General features: G+C 38.8%; 1 protein-coding gene across 4 annotated transcripts in view; it reads left to right on the top strand.

Annotated features, from left to right (window-relative positions):
- Positions 1–18,964: 18,964 nt before the first annotated feature.
- pcdh9 (protocadherin 9) overlaps positions 18,965–20,313 on the top strand; it is a 135,385-nt gene continuing 134,036 nt past the window's right edge. For 2 of the 4 annotated variants that reach the window (XM_027281708.1, XM_027281707.1), the window contains exon 1: positions 18,966–20,031. The gene's annotated coding sequence lies outside the window, so the exon portion shown is untranslated. Of the gene's footprint in view, positions 20,032–20,313 lie in introns of all 4 variants that reach the window. The other 2 variants (XM_027281705.1, XM_027281706.1) reach the window with 2 other exon arrangements.

The raw sequence follows: 20,313 nt of genomic DNA, 5'->3' as shown, positions 1-20,313 counted from the left end.
CAGGCAGCCTCCCGCTAGATTCACAATAACATTAACATCAATCGAACGTTTGTTGAGCTGTGTTGCCACCACAACCTGTTTGAAATCTGCTCAGGTCTTTAACAAACATTAAGAACACCTCTTATAAAATTAAAAGAGAAAAAAAAAATCCAGTAGAGGCCTAATTAAATTACAAAATGCTGCAATAAAAAAAAAACAAGAAAGGAACACATGCAAATGACGTCCCTGGAAGTCTTTTTTAAAGAGATGCAAATTAATTTATTTGTAGTGAACACTCTTATCCGACAATATTCTAATAATGAGTGAGAACAAAGAAAACATGTTTATTCCAACATGTAAGACCATTATGTGTATGGTGCCATAAATAGATCACAGCTGTCTTTTTATCATATGGCTATTATTGTCATCGTATTATTTTATCAACATTTAAATTGCATTGAAGACACGGCGATTATGTCTTTGCTTTTGAGAGCTAGAGAATCATAAAAAGAGGAGCTTGAGCAAAAAGAATTTTATTTTATTTGCGAATGGACTTGTAACATGGAAAAATACTGTTCATGAAATTCATCTTTAAGTTGTAGATTACCAGAAGATTTCTGCCATAGTCACGGTTGAAAAGCAAGGGTGTGAATATTAAAATGAATGACGGGGGCTGAATTCCATTTAGCTCCTGCTATCGTGCATGGTGTCACACCGCTACTGGGAAACTTGAATAGAACAGAGCCAGCATTAGTGTTACTAGTAACACCTGAACTGAATGTACTTTCCATTTTCACAACTCTTCACTAATGTTTGTGGTCATGTTTAGAAAATGAGCTTCGCCCTGTGCTCATCCAAACATTTTGTGACTGGTTGGATCAAAGAATTTTAGGTCACCTTTTGTGAGTTTATACTCAAATGACATAAGAACAAGATTAAGTAATCACTTCAAGTTTTACATACATATGCCTAAAATACAACCACACAAACAGCTTGTAGACATACAAATGTGGAGAGATGGTGGAGCAGTTAGAGGTTTTGTACCTTGATTGAGGTACAGCACTTGGCACCACTCCAGCTACAAAGAGCTCAAAGAACGAGCTAGACTTGAACTGGCCACCCTCTGATTCCCAAACCAGGTCTCACTGGACTGAGCTATTATCACCCCAAGAAAGAAGGTTGTAAAAGTCTTAATAATACAAGTAAAACAGTTACATCTGTACTTACAAACAACATTTCCGGTCACTGTGTAGGAGGTTTAGCAGAAAATGACAATATAAATACAGACTGTTTATCTACCATTTCAAATAAAGCAATAATAAAAAGGAAAGTGAAAGAAATAACCTCACAATGAGAGTTATTATTAATTCCATGGGAACAGGCGATGCTTCATCACAAGCAACTCTCACCTTGTTTTCCTGAGAACACTGAAGGTGTTTCTTTTAATGGATTTTCTATTACTAGCAATGACAATTAGGTAGCAAAGTCCTCTTTATTAAAGCTTACAGCTAAGACAGTTATTAGTTTATATTGAAGATGAATGATCTGTGTTTCTTTTTTGTGTGTGTGAGTGAGTGAAAAAGAATAGTATATATGATGCGTGATATTGCAGACATGTTGCATGCAGTGAGCACAAAGGTGCAAATCTCTCCAGTCAGTCAGACATGGATCGCCCCCTTTATATAGGTTTATATAATTTATTATTCCATATGGGGGTAGCAGTACCCTCTTATAAGGATAGTCAAATATTAAGACTGAGACCATATTATATTTACTTTTTCTAGTTCAGTGCTGTGACACGTGTCATACACCTGCTCCCATGTTGAGGCTGAGTGATCATCAGAGGTGGGAGGTGCTGCAGCTGGAGGGGAGGGGCTTGTCAACGGCTCATAAATCATGAACTGAGCCGAAGACAAAGACATAGAGATGGAGAACAAAGAGACAGAAGTTGCCACAGCAATGTTCAGAGTGTATACATCATGTTGCAAACTGAGTTGCTTTCCGCTGTCGAAAAGAAGTATCTTTTTTCCTAAATGTGTGAAAGCCATCTTGAAACCTTGTGAAAATCTTTGTGAACAAATGCATATAAAGGAAGGAGGAATTGTTGTTAATTCTCTTGGTAAATTATTGGAAAAAGCTTGCTGTCATTTTGGCAGCATCCTCCCACTGAACAACGTTGGAAATTCTAATGTGTGTGTTTTAAGTACAAGGGGCTTTTGTTGTCTGAGTGACGACTGGAGGGCCGCCAAAACTGGGCCTGCCCACTCTTCTCCGAGCCAAGCACAAGTGATGTTCTTTTGCTTATTTCCCGCAGCCAATAATCGTGCTTCAGTATACCTACTTTTATAGTTGCTGACTTTTTTTTTTTTGCCATGGCGAACGCAGTGATCCAACAAACAGAATGTTAATTGTCTTTACTCCGACTGTGCAGGCATGACTGACTGCAGACAATGAAAGCAGACACAGAGATGATGGTCAACCACAGCATGAGCTGCACATTAGAGGTTTATATGGGTGAGTTTATCAGTTGTTCTGTTCAATAATCACTATGTGTACCACACACCAAGTATTTCCCTCATGATTTAGAGTGAACGCATTTACGACTGAGAGAACAGAAATCTGCTACAGCTTAGCATTAACAAACAAAATGACAAAATTGAAATCTAAACAGCAACCTAGTATTGCCACAATATATTGCATGGCTGCCCAGTTATTCTGGGCTGTGGGTAATACATGGGCTAATTTCTCTTTGAATTGTGATAGAACAACAGCCACACAGTGGCTAAGGTTACAATACAAGCCACAGACGTTTTGACATCAGCTGACAAAAATATGTATTAAGCCCCCAAGGAAGCACTTTTTTATAGAACATGTGATGCACCTTTAATTAGAAATGTACTATAAATCCTAATGTTTAGCAAAGCTTATTGATTATTGCTTCAGAAGAGGTTGTCTGCATGAGGAATGATGGCTGTTTACATGTCTGCGCCACAAATATTTTGTCTGACATGCTATTACATACAGTTTTTAGGTAATAATGGCGTGTTTCCCAGTCATGACCTGAAAGGAGCTCAGAATTAAATGATGTGTAGATGTAGTCAACAAATATGTAGCAATGATTTAATAGATGGACCCTTAATATATCATGGCCTCTCATGAATTATGAAGTAATTGCTTGCCCTCAGCTAAGTGATTGGACTCGAGTGGTGAACTGGGACAATGTGCGCTCTTTGCATTATTCTCATGTTGCACAGGAAGTTTACAGTGCTGGAAGAAGTACTTAGATCTTTAACTTACGTAAAAAGCAGCAATACCACAGTGTAGAAATATGACATTACAAGTAAAAGTCACGCATTTAAAATTTGACTGATGCTAAAGTATAAACATCAAAATCTACTTTTAGTACTTAAAATGAACGTACTGGTTTTGTAAAATAGCCCATTTGAGAATTTGAGGGTTGCTGGTGGTGCAGTGGTTAGCAGTGTCACTTCACAGCATGAAGGTTCCTGGTTCCTTCTGTTTGCACACTCTTCCCTGTGTAGGTTCTCTCTGGGTACTCCCACAGTTTAATGACATGCAGGTCAATTTGTGACTAAATTGCCCATAGGTGTGAATGTGAGCATGAATGGTTGTTTGTCTTCATGTGTCAGCCCTGTAATGAACAGGCGACTTGTCCAGGATGTACCCTGCTTCTCACTCAATGCCAGCTGAGATCGACTCCAGCCCCCTCGTGATCCTGATAAGGATAAGCAGTTACGGAAAATGAATGGAATGGATGTATATTTTATAATTCTGAATGAATATTATATTAATGGATTATGATAATTTATGAAATAATGTGTACTTCAATGTAAGGAGCTAGTATTTTTTATTATTAATTAATATAAAAGTTTGCTGGCTAGGGTGTAAATTTCCCACTGGGAATCAATAAAGTCTCATTGATATGTTCATATCACAATGTATTTGTTGTTTATATTTTGTAGCATTAGTCTTAATTTGGAAAGTAGTATCAAACAAATGTAGCAGAGTAAAAATATAATATTTCTCTTTGAATTTTCGTGTATAGGTATAAACTAGCAGAAAATACTTAAGTAAAAACACAAGTACCTCAGAACTGTACTTAAATACAGTAATTGAGTAAATGCACATATTTATTTTCCACCACTTGTATTATGTGATGTGAATTTGAGTATGAGTTAAAAAGAATCTCCCTAGGTGGGAACAAGTTTGCCTGGGCAGGTTGCCCAGGTAAGGTCTATGTATTGGAAACACTGATCTGGCATACACAAGCAGTTTGGGCAGTTTCCAAGGAACCTCGCACACTCGCTCTTCACGCCTTCCCTCTGCTGCTGTGGAAGCCATATCCAAAGTGTTCTCCAAACACAACAAGAGAGTGTTGGGGCAGTGATATTGGTCGTGTGGAACATGGTCATTCCACAAAAAATGCCCATGACTATAGGATTATTTTTAGTCGCTCAAACCATTTGGTTTAAAGGTCCAGTGAATGAGACTGACAGAATATGGCAAAAATGCAATATAATATGCAGACCTATGTTTTCATTGATGTATAATCACCTGAAAATAAGAATCATTGTGTTTTTCTGCCTTAGAATGAGTCTTTTATATCTACGGACACATGTTTCTACAGTTTTCCAGAACAGACAAACTAAACACTGGCTCTATAGGGTCCACCATCCTTTTACATTAGGATGGAGAGGATAAGGCAGCTACATCTCTAGATGCCACTAAATCCTACACATTGATCCTTTAGGGTTACAGAAAGATCATCTTAGTCATATATCCAGGCCATGATAATTTAATCCATCACAGTGTAAGAAAATATTCTTAAAACCACATTTCCTGTCGTCATCTGATCACGACAAATAAACCCAAATCTAGCACCGTGAGGCTTGATATCACTGCAGTCCTAAACCTGTTGTGTACCAGGGAGATGAGAGAGGGGGGGGGTGTTTGTCTGCTCAATATTGCAGCAGACCAGTCAGCCACAACACAGATCTGTGTGCAAACACTTCTGTAATAAGAAATTTGTATCCAAGTATACCTCCGCCTTTTTCAACTACAGTCTAATTTCATGGTGTGTCGTGTTTATTCTCACAAGACGTTTGACCCCTTATGGAAGCATTCAAATTGAATTTGTGGCAGAAAGATCCAAAACACCATAGACACAGAGTCACAGAGTTAAGCCTTCCTTACATGGAAAATCACTGCAGGGGCACAGGGGTGTGATTTGTTGGAAAGGCAGTTTATTTATAAGGGGATTTGTGCTGATCTCCACATAAACACAAATAATGGAGAGGCTATTATCCTATCACAAACCTTAGTACAATAATATATTTTTAATTACAGTATTTTGTCCCCAGTTGTATACATCATTTAATGGGAATTCATAAGAACAACTTGGCTTTTCAACAGTAGAACATGTTTTGTATTTTTTTCCACGCTTGCATGTTCCAGATTTAGGCATTAACACTAGCTTAAGGTTACAATACTAACAAAAAGCCAGCACTGACCAACGTTTTCCCTAAAGTTTCATAAATGGGATGAATGATGTCTGAGATATAAAACCTGTATATGGACCATGAACCAACAAATAATGCAGTGACCCTTGGGCTACTCACTGTACTTGTGATAATACCAGGACTCAGTGGTATGATCCATCATGCTGAGTTAGAGTGGGGGGACCCTGCATTTTAGAGTATATTGTTAAAACCCACACAGTGTGCAATAAAACAAAATAAACCAACAGAATGTACAAAAAATATTCTTACAATTACAGCTACATTTTTTTTCTGCTTCATCTGACAATCACAAAAAAACCCAAGTCTAACACAGTTGATGTACTGTGTATCTCTGCAGGCTCAAACCTATTGTGTAGGGGGATGAGAGGGGAAATCAGGGGGATGTTTAGCTCCCTATTATTGTCTGCAATTAGGGTTATCTCTCTGACCTCTTTATGCCGTATAGCAACTGTCATTAAAATGTCCTTGGTGATTACATTGTGATTGGATAGTGCAAAAACACATAAAAATCCAGAAGGAAATGTTTCCAGGAGGCATTAAAGACTTGATTACCTAAGCAACCTTTTGGAAGTTCATTATGATACAATCCAATGCGGGAAACAACCTAAAAAATTACCATAGAGTTGAAATTAACACTTGACACGTGTACACACAAATGAACAATGCCAGCTTCACAATGTTAGTATTTGTCAAGAGAGACTTTTGTAATGGTCTTTGATCAGGGCAACACACAGAAAGTAGTTCCAGTGTGCCATGAGCAAGACTTTGTGGGGTTGAGACCAAGTCAAGACAAAGACCAACACAGGCTGAGACCGAGTCAAGACCAAGACCAGAGAGTATATAGCCTGAGGTTGGCAATATGTAGCTAATCTTTTTATGTGCAGTATTTACAGACTGCTGTGTGTTGTCTTTTGGAAGCTGTTTTGCAGATGAACTCTTTGTGGTTTAGGATATTTAGAGAAGATTTGTCAACATCTACTCCACGTCAGCCATCATTCACAATAAGAATCAGTCAAGTTATTGCAAGTTTTGACTCCAATTACAGTGATGATGTCAATAAATAAATTAGGCAATAGTTGTACCATAGTAGTGGTCTTTAAATAAAAAAAGTCCTCTTTCTGAGACAAGACCGAAATGATTAATTGAGAAAATAATTATTACAGGCAGCCCAACGAAACTGGCATCTTCTAGCCACCAAATACACTTCATATTCACCACATGTTGCTTCTGTTTCCATGTGTATAGGCATATGTGGGATGAACTTAGTAAGCTACAACTATACACTGAATTTGTGTCAGGCGTCAAGCGATGTAGTCCCTACCTTGAGCTGAGCACCAACATTTCAGCACAATTAAAGTGCTCCGCTGAACTTTTGCTTTTTCAAGAGGAGGATGCCCTGTACTCTCTTTACACTGTCACACTGTGATGTCGGTTTTAAAAGTCCTGCCCTGAAAATAAAGTGTCTCTGGAACAACATATTTCATGAGGTGCTCCGTGAGAATATCTTTGGCTGTCATATCTGCTTTCTGATCTCGAATAAGATATCGCTGAATATACTAGGTTAAATGGGACTGACAAAAAAATGTAAATTATATCCACCAATTATCCACTATTTTTATCAAGCACATTGCAGCACTTGTAGTCTGCATACACTCCAGCTTGAGATATGATATGTACTGTAGAGCTAAGGGCTGTAAGGCTATGTCATATAGTAGAGAATCAGGAACTTCTTCAAGAAAGAGAAAACAAACATACCTACCTACCCAGAGCTATTCTGAAGTATGGATGCATGCATTATTTACAATAACTGACAATGTGATGAGTCACAATGCAAGACAGCCAGAGAGATCACAGTAATCAGTTCCTTATTTAGGTGAGTGAATAGTTTTAACAGTTCTGTCAGGAACACTTGTGTCATTTATTGCGGATCATTTGGCTGTGACAAAGTTGGCAGCAAAGACACAAACAGGAAGTGAGCCATATCAATGCTGCGAGCCTCCAATCATGATCAGAATTGCTCAGTAGACAAGTAGACAGCTCCTCATTGTACCTGTTTGCAGTGCATTCTGCTTGATGGGCTTCTGCCAGGCCCCCTGCAATTGCTGCTTCCATCAATATCTCCTGTTTAATGTGTCTAACAGACTCTGGATATGCAGGTCAATTGAAGCAGACTTTAAACTCCTGAAGCAAACTTTAAAAACTCATGTATCTGGCTACAGCTTTGACATTTGGCTGGGGTTGCTACTAGAAAACAAGGGTAAACAGGTTTTTATCCAGAGCCATAATGTCAAATCCACTGTCCAAATATGCCTAGGCTAAAAGAACAGTTAGTTTTTTTTCTTTCTTTTTTTAAGGTTCCCCAGCCATTTTTGTGCACTTCAATAGATTTAATGTTAGTAAGCTACTACTCAAAATAAAGTGAATAAAGTTTCTCCAGGCTATAATATAACAGTTGTTTTTGAAGCTGTGAAACGTGCTCCTCACCAGTTAGAAATGAGTCCTCACCAAATGTAATGGCATTATTTATTATTAGGGACACATGTTGGTTGGTGCACAGCTTGGCAGAATGAACCACATGTCCTAAACTCTGTTCCTAAGTCTCTAAACTCTGTAGAAATCTGAGCAAACTGGGATTGCACCTGATTAAACCTACAGAACACAGTAATTACCAATACAATTATGTAAAGCATCTTTAAAGGAGTGGGATGGAAACAAACACCCTCTAAGACGCATTTATTCACACTGAGAGCTACACACTACAGCGGGGAAAGGAAAAAAAATGCACACACACCAACTCTTTCCTCCATCTCTGCTTGGCTTCATCACTTTTAATTGACAGTGTATATTTTTCTGGTATGAGATTTCATTACAGAGTTACTATTATAGCATTATTACATCGAGTGCAACACCCATTTGTACTTAGCAAGAAATACTTCCCTTTATCTCTTTGGGCTGACTGAAATGGGAACATATTGATTCCCTCTGCCACAAAGTGGCAGTATGCCTGTATATCAGACATACTGTATATCTTTACTGGCCTTGAAAATTGTATAGCTGTGTTGTTGATGATGACACAACAGGATACAGCTTTCTAAAGTTATCTGATGGGTTTGCCAACACACGGTTCTTTACTATAACTATAAAAGCATGTCATTATGCACTAAAAAACAATGGAGGTGCCATGAATTTTAATTATGAGCTGATTCCTCTCTGTCAACATGATATGCCACATTTTTCTTGCTTGAAATGCTCAATATATTTTTTATTTTTCATCCAGGAATGGCATACTTCAGATGAGTTTATCCTCATTTCAAAGTATTAATAGAATATTCAGATGAGTTTATCCTCATTTCAAAGTATTAATAGAATATTAATAGACAGGCGCGCAGATAGGTTTGAGAAACTGGGGGGGACGAAGCTCATGAAAATCATTACAAATTATTAACTGTCATCACACACAGAAACCCCCTCACAAAAATGCTAAACTCGTTTTAAAAAATGCTGAGAAACTGGGTGGGCTACGTGCGTTTAGTCAGTCCTTGTTAAACAGTAGGCCTATGCTCGTGCGTGGCGAGGAAAGTCAGATTAACATTAAAACGGCATTACGTTATTAATGTCCAACGAGGTATTTACATGTAGGCTACAGGCTACGCGGAGACAGAAGGCGAAAGTTTGTCTCTTGCCTCGTACGATTTTACTTTCACGAGAGGACATTGCTTCGAGACTCTCAGAAATGCAATGTGGTGTGATGAAGTATATATTTAAAAAGTACAATTTACTTACAGAAGTGACTTTTTGAAAAAATGACCCAATAGTCTTTTGCTTTTTTGTTGTCCTTCTCATCATGCCATGCCGTGCTGAACGTGCAGCTAGCTGTCCAAGTGATCAGTTGGTAACCGTGGCAACCAAAGTCGACGACGACTCCACACTCTTTGCTGCACAGTCCAAACGAGTCACTTGCTTGATGCGTACGCGTTGTTACACACAACGCATGCACATCAGCACACACCTCAGTAAACCAAATATTATGTTAATTCATATTTTGGTTTCCTCGTGATGCTTGAATCAGAAGATTTGAAGAAGACAAAGTTTAAAAAAACAAACAAAAAAAAACAAAACGTTAAGCTACATAAAAGTGGGTGGGACGGATCTACGGTCATTCAAAAGTGGGTGTGTCATGACACACCTGACACACCCACTATCTGCGCCCCTGTTAATAGAAACAATTCTTTCATATTGTGTTTTTAATCTGGATGAGCAACAAGTTTAAATGCAATTGATATAAAAGAATGCAGAATAAATCGCTTATGGCATGTCTAAATATGTACATACAGTATGATATGTGTCTTTAACACATTAAAACAGAAAGTCACTGACATGTTTGTCAAAAGGAATAAAAGCAATATAAACATGTTGCAAGTTGGGTGTATGCAAAACGTAAACAAAGTGTTATACATTACAGGAAATGGAAATCATTCCATGACAAAACTGAGCAAGAGACATACTGGAGAACCTACACATCACTCTGACAGGACAAGAAACTTAATAATACAATACCTGCTTCCTGGTGGAAACAGTACATAGAAGATGCTGTGAGATGATTTAATATTTTAGATGCTCTTCAAGTTCAGGCACTTGTCTTTCCTTCTTGTCTTTGAGAACCTCAATGAGAAAACAGTCAGAAGAAAACTAATCAATCATATTTTTCTTGTTCTATGGAGCTATAAAAACTGAAGGAAATGTTGGACAGCCAGACAATCCTCTGTTCTTTTTTTTTTTTTTGAATTGACCGAGCTATTTTATTTTTAGCGTTGTTGTTTACACTTGCATGTCTAGAAATAGACATACCTCATAAAGAAATTCAGGCCGGGGGGAAACACTGATGGAGACTGGCAGAAAACCAGCGGACTGACGTCCAACTGAAGGCATAGGTCATGTATTGCACTGCTTACGAGTTTATTATGGATGTTTTATGGGAAAAATACAATTCATTAGTCGACAGTTGTGGCTGCATTTTGCTGATGTTGGTATGTGTAGACCATAGATCGTAATAGACAATGTGATCCTCAATTAGTGGGGAGAGGAAACTCATTAGAAAACAATTATATTCACACATTTCTGTGAATCCCTACAGAGCAGTCTCGCAGGCTGTCCTGGGTTACAGAATAAAAAATAAATAAATAAATTAAAAAAAACCTGAAATAGAAGAAAGCACCTGTGATTCCTCTTCCAGACGTCTCCACCAGCTGCAGCCCCTTGAAGGCCGGAGGTAATAGTTAAATTTAAGTATCTATTATGGATAAAATAGCAAATGGTTTTCTGTGAAAGGTATCTTGTTTAGCCTGTTGCCACCGTGACCTGGACATGGATGAGAGGCAGAAAATGGATGGATTGATGGGGATATTTGGTGCTCTTTTCTCGAAACAGAGAGGAGCCATGTTCAGACCTAATGGAGTCACTAGGATTGAAAATGGAGTCCATGTTTTGCCTCACCTCCAAACATGTGGTTGCAGCTGCAGATGTATACATAACGGAAAAGAAACGTACATTAAAGAGGTAACATTAAAGAGGCAGCACTTAACTGTCAATATATATCACACAACATAATCAAGGTTGTATGAAGGTCATTACAATTGACTGCTATTTATGGCTGAATGAGAGTTTAGAGATGACAAACATTCCTATTTCAACGACTCTCAGGGCAAAGAACCCGTAGTGTACATACAGTGTGAAAAGAGTATGAAGTAGACTGTAAGTGTCCTTCAAGTGGTCACGTGGCATTGTTTGCTGTATGTGTGTTTGGCATGATTATTGGCAGTCCCTGCATCAGACATCACACCATACAAGATGAATGACAACAACACATGACACTATTTTCTCAGCTGAATCTGTGCTTTTGGAAATGTAGCCACCGTGGAGAGTGACATTTTCCATTCTGCGTCTCATTTGCTAAACACAAATTGTATGTTGTCATCTGATAATACCTTATCACTCTGGGCAGTGATTTGAATGCTAGAAAGCTTGTGTTTCCTGTAAAATGATGTTTGGACTCACCCTGGCATTTCCTCGAAAAGAAGAAAAAAGTAAATTGCTGGTTAGCATGCAGCAAAACACACAAAAAAACAACAATTTGCTGCAACTTAAACTGAATGATCCAACAAGGTGAATTCACTTGTGCTTGTTTTTGTCATATATAATGTCATCACTGTTCTCATCTACCTCAATGGTTGTTGTACATAAGTTTAAAAACTTTTAACTTGTTGTAATTGAAATAATGAGTGTGGTTACCCTATCTATCTATCTATCTATCTATCTATCTATCTATCTATCTATCTATGATTGTATTGTAAGAGGAGTGCAACATATAGGCATAGAAAAGTGTGCATCCAAATTAGCATTAAATTAAGGTAAAATTGCCACACATATTATTGATCTCCAACTCTGCGCTTTCATAAAATACCCTGCTGTAATTACCTCTTGAAGAGTATTTACAGGTTAGAAACTGGTAAATAGCGACCGCGTGATGTGAATGCAGTATTACGCGGTTAAGGAACATTTTTTACGAGCTACATTCACTCAAGTTTAAAAGACCTTTTCCATTTTTGTTTCTTTCTCTGTTCTTCCTACCAGCAACCATACCCAACGTCAAAATTAATTTTTGTAATTACAGGACATATCTGTGGCACCTCATTCTGAGGGAATGACTCACTCTTTGTTGTAGACCAGTAATTAAAACTGATAAGTGGGTGTATTTTCCACAAAAGTGTAGCCGCAACAATGACTGAACACCTACAGAGTGATCTTAGTATTTTGACAGTGTAAATCACTGTAATTCAGCTGTATCTTTGTAGGATTATTAGGAGTATTTTTTTTCACATTTAATAACACAAAGAGATTTATTTTAATTATATTTTAAAATCTATTTATGAATATATCCGGTAGACAAATACAGAATGTTACATGTTATGTATATTCCACCTGAATACATGTGCTTTAACATATTATAGCCAAATATAATAATATTAAGAGTGATCGATAATAAAGACATAAATTATCCTGCACATCCGCATTCTCAATTAAGTGTAAACTTCAAGAATGGCTTTATTAAATGTGGAAGTACAATATTTCGCTCGCTACTAAGGCTCTGACTGACTGCTTATAAATGGAAAACCAAGACTAAAACACTGAAATATGCATTTTCTAATTTGGATTTGGTGGCTCAGCATGTGGTTTTAGCACTGCACGAGGATCTCAGACTGGAAACCCGACTATGTGAATAATATCTAGTAGGATTTGAACAAATGTTCTGCAGGAGACTGGTAGGTTTAGCTGCCTTTTATCTTTGTTACATATTTATGCAGCAGAGAATAAGTAAAGCGGTGCTGTAACTTGTGAAAATGACTTATTAGCAACATCCTCTTAATAAATGCGAAGCTGCTTTCCTAATGACAGAAACTGCCATGTAGAAGTTTGACCTTTAGGATGACACATTAGAGTCTTGGTATAGGCATTTTCTTGCCATCGTCCTTCTTGTCATTAGCTGTCTTCACTGCTGGAGTCATAATTATTAATTCGAAATAAATGAGTTAAATGTGCACTACATTCACTGGTACTGGTTGATATATATATTAGGGATGCACCGAAATGAAAATTTTCGTCCGAAACCGAATAAAAATTAAATGGTTGGCCGAATACCGAAACCGAAACCGAATATGAAATGCGGTTGTTGAATTTTTCACTATTTTTTTTTACTATTGCATAAATAGCCTAGAATACATTTGTAGACATGTTTTTTCAAAGAAAGTAAATGTTTATTTAATATCCTTCAAATATTCCAGTAGAATTTCCACTTAGTATAATTATTTATTTCATTTATACTGTTAGAAGCCGATGTTGTTTTAATCACTGTTAATTTGTTCTGAAAGAATACTATTTAGTTTTTTATAATATATATATATATAAAAATCATCATGTTCTACAAGAAGCTGCACATCCAGCTATATGGAATCATTACACATCTCACACTTGACTGGAGCCTCTTTAGAAATTCTACAGGCTGATAAAAGATATGTGATAAACACACTTCTGAGGTAATCACCCGTCAGTTTTTAAAAATAGTAATCCAATGGGCGGTAAACAAGCTCATCAAAGCTGTGACCTGTGGGGTCATGCTGTATGTCAGCCAGTTACTGTGCACAAATTCCCAACAAAGTGAGAAGGCAGAAAGGGGAGAGTTACTGTTAAAGGATAGTGATTAAACCAATCAGCACCTGAGACATACATGCACTTTAAAGATTCTGTTGAGCAGAACTTTAATTCCCTGTCAAAAATATACAACTCAGTTTGACAGGATTTGAAAAAGTACTGGTGTTGGAGTGCATGTCAAGTATCTCGTAACTTGCTATCGCTTGCACAAGGTCAAATCGGCCTGTGCACGGAGCGGAAAAAGGATCTTGCTCAACTTTCTTTCCCTGTTTCACAGCAGTCTTTGACCAAGATCCATTTCAGCCACTACAGACAGGCTGCTGGCTTTCACATCAGTAATAAAGGAGAATGGGAGGGAATGTTTGACCTTTTTCAGTGCACAGTCTGGAGAGTGATATGTGATTCGAACGTGTCAGGGAGAAGGGAAAAAAATGAGGAGAGAAGAAATGCAAAGGGAGAGAGCAAATTAGAGTCAAAGGGAAGAAGGTATAAAGACAGAAGAAGCATTTCATATAAGGGATATCTTGCACTTTTGGCACCTTGAAACGTTAATCCACCCAGGATATCTTCTTTGGTCAAACAACGTGTCAATCAATGTTCAAAGGATTATTATGAATGGCATTATACATTCCAAATGCCAGCTGTCAGGCAATAAAGGATTTGCTGGGTGTATGAAAAATGTCTTTAAAATGGTTCTGCAATAATTAGGAAAGTTCAGCAGCAACCATGGGTTGTCTGTGGAGTTGCTATGTGTAAATCAGAAAAATTACCTTCAGTAAGTATTTGCATTTTAACCCCGGAACATATCAAAGTGCCTTGTTACTACCTTTTTAAGTGATATCTGAAGGGATTTCAAAGTTTTGATCACCGGAATCCCTTTCAAAGAAAATGAAAAACATTTCCTATGCAGATTTCACTCCCATGTATCTAAACTTTTAAGTTGGAGTTGCCTGATTAAAAGCACTGATTAGTATTCAGGGTCCACAGCATGTGTGATGCCAATTATCCACTGGGTCATTACCACTCTCGAGAGAAGTCGCGCTGGCAAAAGCGTTTTAAGGAAAAAGGCCTAAATTTTCGTCAGCGGCTGCAGTGGCTCTTTTGTGATACTGACAAGGAACAAATGAAACCCGTGCACTCAGCTAGTTAAAAAAAAAAAAGAGAGAACGAGGTAAGCCATAGAAATAGAAAATGGTTACTTTCTATTTATACATTGCCAAAACATAAGTAGGTGATGAAAGGAAGGGAGCCTCTCTGTTTAGCATCCAACTCGAAATATAGCAGAAGTAAACAGTTTCTGTAAGAGTGTTTTGGACAGAAGTAAAACAACAATCTGAAAAGATTTTATTTTTGCACAAGTCTGAGTTTAAATTCTAACACTTGTTTAGCTGGCAGGTGGTACAGTATCACAAGCAGCAGGATTCAGCTCATGTGATAACCCCACTGATGTTTTTTTCTGTGTGAGTCAGCTGCAGGGGCGGAGCAGAAAATTCTGGACCCTATACTCTCTTGGGGCCCTTCCCTGTATCTACAACAAGCGGCAACCTCTGGCTGTGAAGTAAAGCCTATGTGGAAGTGCCAAAAAATGCAGTTCCTTGAATGGCCACTTGAGGCTGGCTGCAGAATGAGTCTCCATAAGCCCCTATGTTAAAATGTCCAGCTTGACCATCATGACAACTGTACTGAGTCTGTATTTATATATAACTCACCCGTTCAAACGATATTAAAGCTTAAGAGTTATGTGTAATTAACAGTGTGGCCGCTTTGATTGACAGGTGAGGTCGTTACAGGTGGCTTGTTTGAGTAACCAGGCTTCATTAAGCTCACCTCAGGTTCACCAATGATCCATGTCTTTGCCCATTTTTTGATTAGCCAGGAGGTGGAAGAGGCAGGGCAGCCAAAGTGACCACACTCTGAGCTTCAAAACGGCTCTTCAGAAGCATATGGGTGACATCATGAATACGATGTCCATTCTTTATACTGTGAGTGATCCACATCTATTCTTTCTAGTATCTCGGTGCACCTTCCTTATATGATATGTATATGCAGCTCCACATCTAAGTTCTACACGCCTGGTGAGATGATTGCAGAGACTGAGGTGGGAAGTAAAGGGTAAAAATAAGCGTTCATTACATTTATCATTTCTTTTAAGACGATGCACAGCATGTTATTCAATATTTTTTTTATGATATTACAAGAGAATTGGATAATTGGAGTTATTCTGGCTGAATTACTTTTTGAACATTCATACACAGTGGAAAAATACAGCACTCATATTTAAACAGCTCTCACACGCTAAAATGAATGTTTCTCACACGAAAGAGCTTTTTTCTCACTTGTACTAGTAGAGGCCATGACAGAGAATAATTGCAATTATGTTAACACGTAACTAGTACATTGTAAGACCCAAACTCTTCAAAAATGAATTTCTTTAACCAAAATTTTCCATTTCAAAGAGCTATATTACAACAGCATTCACAGTGAGAATGATTTTCTCACTGTGAATGTTGTTACTGAAACATCATGTTCTTGTGAAAACAATATTTTCTGTGTGATGTTATTTTTTTTTACATAAAATTACCCCAGATCTAAGCAAATATTGAAGTAAATTTCAAATTAAAATGTTTGGTGTTGATAATAATAACACTCAGACAAACTGCATCTTCAGGCTCCTCTACACTGGCTTCAGCCTTCAGCCATGTTTGCAGCCTCTTGGCTGAGCACCAATGCTAAAGTTGTGACACCAACTGTTTAAATTTTCCAACACCGGCTCCGTAGACCTTGTTTAAGTTAGAAAATACATAAATTACCTGTTTGACCTTGTACTTTAATGGACATGAAAGATAAACATATTTGTTCCTTGTATTATTCATGAGGCCAATTCAACAGCATGAACAAGTCAATAAGTCAGTGTGAGAATCAAACCAAGGTGAATGGTGTGATTGACTGCACCTGGTATACAGGGAATCATAAGGCCTTAGGTTTGGACCCTTCCCTTAGGCTCTCTCTTCGATGTAAGCTTGTAGGAGGTACACCACAAGACCTAGAGCATATATTAGGATGCTACATTATTCATCACTTGTCAGTAGCTTGACTGGCAGAAACATTAGCTGCAGCCAGTTCAAAACAGACTAAATAAGGAGATAACAAACTTGAAAGACAGGATACATTTGGAATTACGAGTTGTGCCGTTGCACCATTTGCTGATTTTCGTCCCTTCTGGCGTCTGAGTCAAAAAAAAAAAACGCCAATAATAACAAAAACTCTTCTTTGTAAAGTTCAACTTATCTTTATGGTGACATAAATAAAAGATTTTATTGACCCATGACCATAATTCATCTGCAGAGGTTTGATAGAGTTGGTGATCAATACCTGGGTCTTAACAATTACTTCATGAGATGTGGGTATTTCTAGCTTTCTGTTCAATGCTCCCAATCACTGTGCAATCTGCCCCGTATTAACACACACATACACCTCAGAGACTAGGCGATGTTGGGAAATTCTATTAAATCCAAACATAATTATTGTTTTAAAAGAAAAACCCAACACAAACTCACACAGTCCCTGCGAGAAAGTAAAGCAAGCAATGAGTTTCTAATGACTCCAGCTGGCCAGCAGAGCAAGAAAGTGTTTCACCACTGTAGACAGTTATGTTGTCACTTTTTTCCTCCATGTCGGGGTGTCAGACTTTAAACTGAAGTGACAGATCACTCTTTCAGCTGCTCTCTCCCCAGCAAAGGACATTGACGGCTGGATCCAGCGGCAGAAAGGTCAGGCCACCAGGTTGGTTGCGCTAATGGACTGCTGACCAGGCAATAAGCCAGCCTCTCAGGAGACATTTGCAGCCTAGTTCTCACCTTAACAGTGTGGGTCCCATGTCCTTTGCCTCACTCCCATCACAAGTTGCCAACACCAGGGCCTATTCACACATCTACTGTCTCTTCATTCACACGTAGCTTCTTACTAATTCACTAATACATTCTGCGGTCACATGTTAAAAAGCATGAACTGAAGTCTTTGTTGAGAAATTATTATTTTTTTCTGATGCTACACAGCTTAAGAGCACAACTCAGGCATTTGTGTAAGAGCACCTCAAGATGGCAGTGTTCACCGTGACAGCCTTTGAGCTCAACAGCTTGTCTTTCTCAGCAGCAGCCGCACAGGCAGTGTGCGTGAGAGACATCCGTGGATGAAATTGAGGGTTATCTACTGCATTGAAATTAAGTAATGATTGGATGGCAGTTGATATTAAATGATGGCTGAATCTGTCTGATTTCTATCTGATTAAATCGGCTGTTTTCTAGTTACCATGTGTCTTTTTTTTTCTTTTTTCTTTGGAGGGGGGCTTCTGCTCGACTTTATTTAGGAGGCTGCACAGTTCAGCCTCCCCTTGTTGCTTTAAAACTTGTCAAGTAAGATCATCTGCGGTTATGGGCAATTCCAAAGTCACATCACAACCCCCCCTCAGATCATCACAGCTCTAGCACGAGGCAGTAAACTTAAAAAAAAGAAAGAAAGAAAGAAAGAAATGCAGCTCGTCTATTACGCAAAGAGCTCGCACCACATGCTGCCGTATAGCTTTGATGAGAGGGATAACTGTCAAGGTTATTTCTTACGGACAAATGCTGATGAGTGGCCGCAGGGTGCCAAGTGTGGCGCACGGAGCATGAATACGCACCCCGCGCAAACATGCTTAGACAACGGCTTCTCTGTCCAGAGTGCAATTATTGGTGACTCTCACACAAGGCTTGTATTGTACATGCCTGTGTTTATTCTTACCAAGTAATATCTCTCGGAAACCGTTGCAGTATATGCAGTTTTTATTGGGTTTTACTTTCAGTCTTTTTTTTTTGGCTTTTTTTTTACGTCCATCCCAATTAGTGTACCCTACCTGACAACAACCTAACAGGTTGGCTCATGCGTTTGTTGCGTCCCTTAAGAGCCAATGACTGCTATCTGCATTTATATAATCATCCACAGTGTCAAAGCTAAAGGACAGACACTTCTTCTTTTTTTTTTTTTTTTTTTTTTTTTTTTTTTACATTATCATCATCAGCAGCACAAGCAGCTTCTTCATCATCATCATCATCGTCGTCATCATCATCCCCTCTCCTGCCTCGGGGTTTTTTTTTTTTTTTTTTTTTTTGGTTAAAGCGTCTCTGCAGCCTGCAGCATCTTCACGGAGCATCTCACCGCGGCGCGGACAACCCCTCCGGTCTGCGTTTAAGTGACGTGACTTCGGGCCAATCCTGTTGCTGCTCGGTGCGTCGACGCCACTGAAAGAGAGGGGCGGTGTCCAATGACGAGGGTCGGCGGGGTACGGGGGGGGGGGATGGAGGAGGAGGAAAGGGGGTGGTATGTGTGGGGGGAGCGTCGGTGTGGTGTACTTCACCACCCCTCCTATGGGTTTACACAGAGTTAGTGCAAGATATTCTGCTCTGGGAGTGAGAGTGCAAGGATAAACGGCACATACACGCTGCGCATCGGTGTCACACCAAACAGCTTTTATATTGAGGTGGGCATTTCTGAGAGGGATCGACTCTGAGATTTTTCTTTTTTTTTTTCTTCTTCTTTTTTTGCATAGATGCCTTCATTATCTTTTTCTTTTTAACCTTGTGTCTACGCCGGCTGATTATTGATGGTGCTCCGTGAACTTGAAACATGACAGGACATAAGCGTCTCCTCTTGCGTTCACCTCGTCGGCGCCTTCACCTTAACAGGTAGCCGGGGGAGAAAGAGAGCAAGCAAGCGAGAAAGAAAGAAAGAAAAAGAAAGAAAGAAAAAAAGAAAGAAAGAAAAAGACCACAAACGCCGTTTTTTTTCTTTTCTTTCTCCGGGACGTGTACGGAAGATGAGATTTGATTTTGGGACCCGTTTTAAATGGAAGACACCACAAACCACTGACCACCTGGCTGTGTCTGCTGGAGAGCGACGCTGATCACCGCAATCACCGCAGGTCGCACAATTAGATCCTGTCCATTCCTGAAGTTAAATGGGGGAAACGGAACTGCGACATATGCAGCCTTTAATTTACCCCAGTTTGTGCGACCAGCTGCTTTTATCCAAAAACCTGTTCTAGAGTCTGATTACTCCTGCGGGGCGATTATATATATATATATTTTCCTCTCTCTCTCTTTCTCTCTCGCTCTCTCTCTCTCTCTCTCTCTTTCCTGGACCCAAAAGCTAGATCTGGCTGAGAAGGATATCTTTACCCGAATAAGCTCGCAGGCACACTGGATGAGAAGACTATGAGCTGACACACTCCAGTTTTTTTTTTCTTCTCTCTCCTGCGCTGTAACGGATTTGGGTATGTACGATAAGAATATAGGTCTCAGTTGCCCACTAAGAATTCAAAATCTGTCTGAGCTCATTTTGTAGGCTTCATTCATGCGTATTCATTTAGGGAGCCCACACACACAGCTCGTTTAATTTTGCCAATTTAAGTGTAACATTAATCAGACTGTGTAATGTGTTGTGAAGTTTTGTGGCCATAGGGGGGGGGTTTTGATAGACGCAGAAAATTCTCAGTGATTTTAGAAAAGGGAAGCAACAGACATAAAGGCTGCTTAAATGGTTGCTGCAGTGTTTT

This window comes from Larimichthys crocea, chromosome VIII (assembly GCF_000972845.2).
Source record: "Larimichthys crocea isolate SSNF chromosome VIII, L_crocea_2.0, whole genome shotgun sequence".
NCBI lineage: Eukaryota > Metazoa > Chordata > Actinopteri > Sciaenidae > Larimichthys > Larimichthys crocea.
Note: the sequence above shows the minus strand (reverse complement) of the source record. Positions and strands in the feature narration are given on the sequence as shown.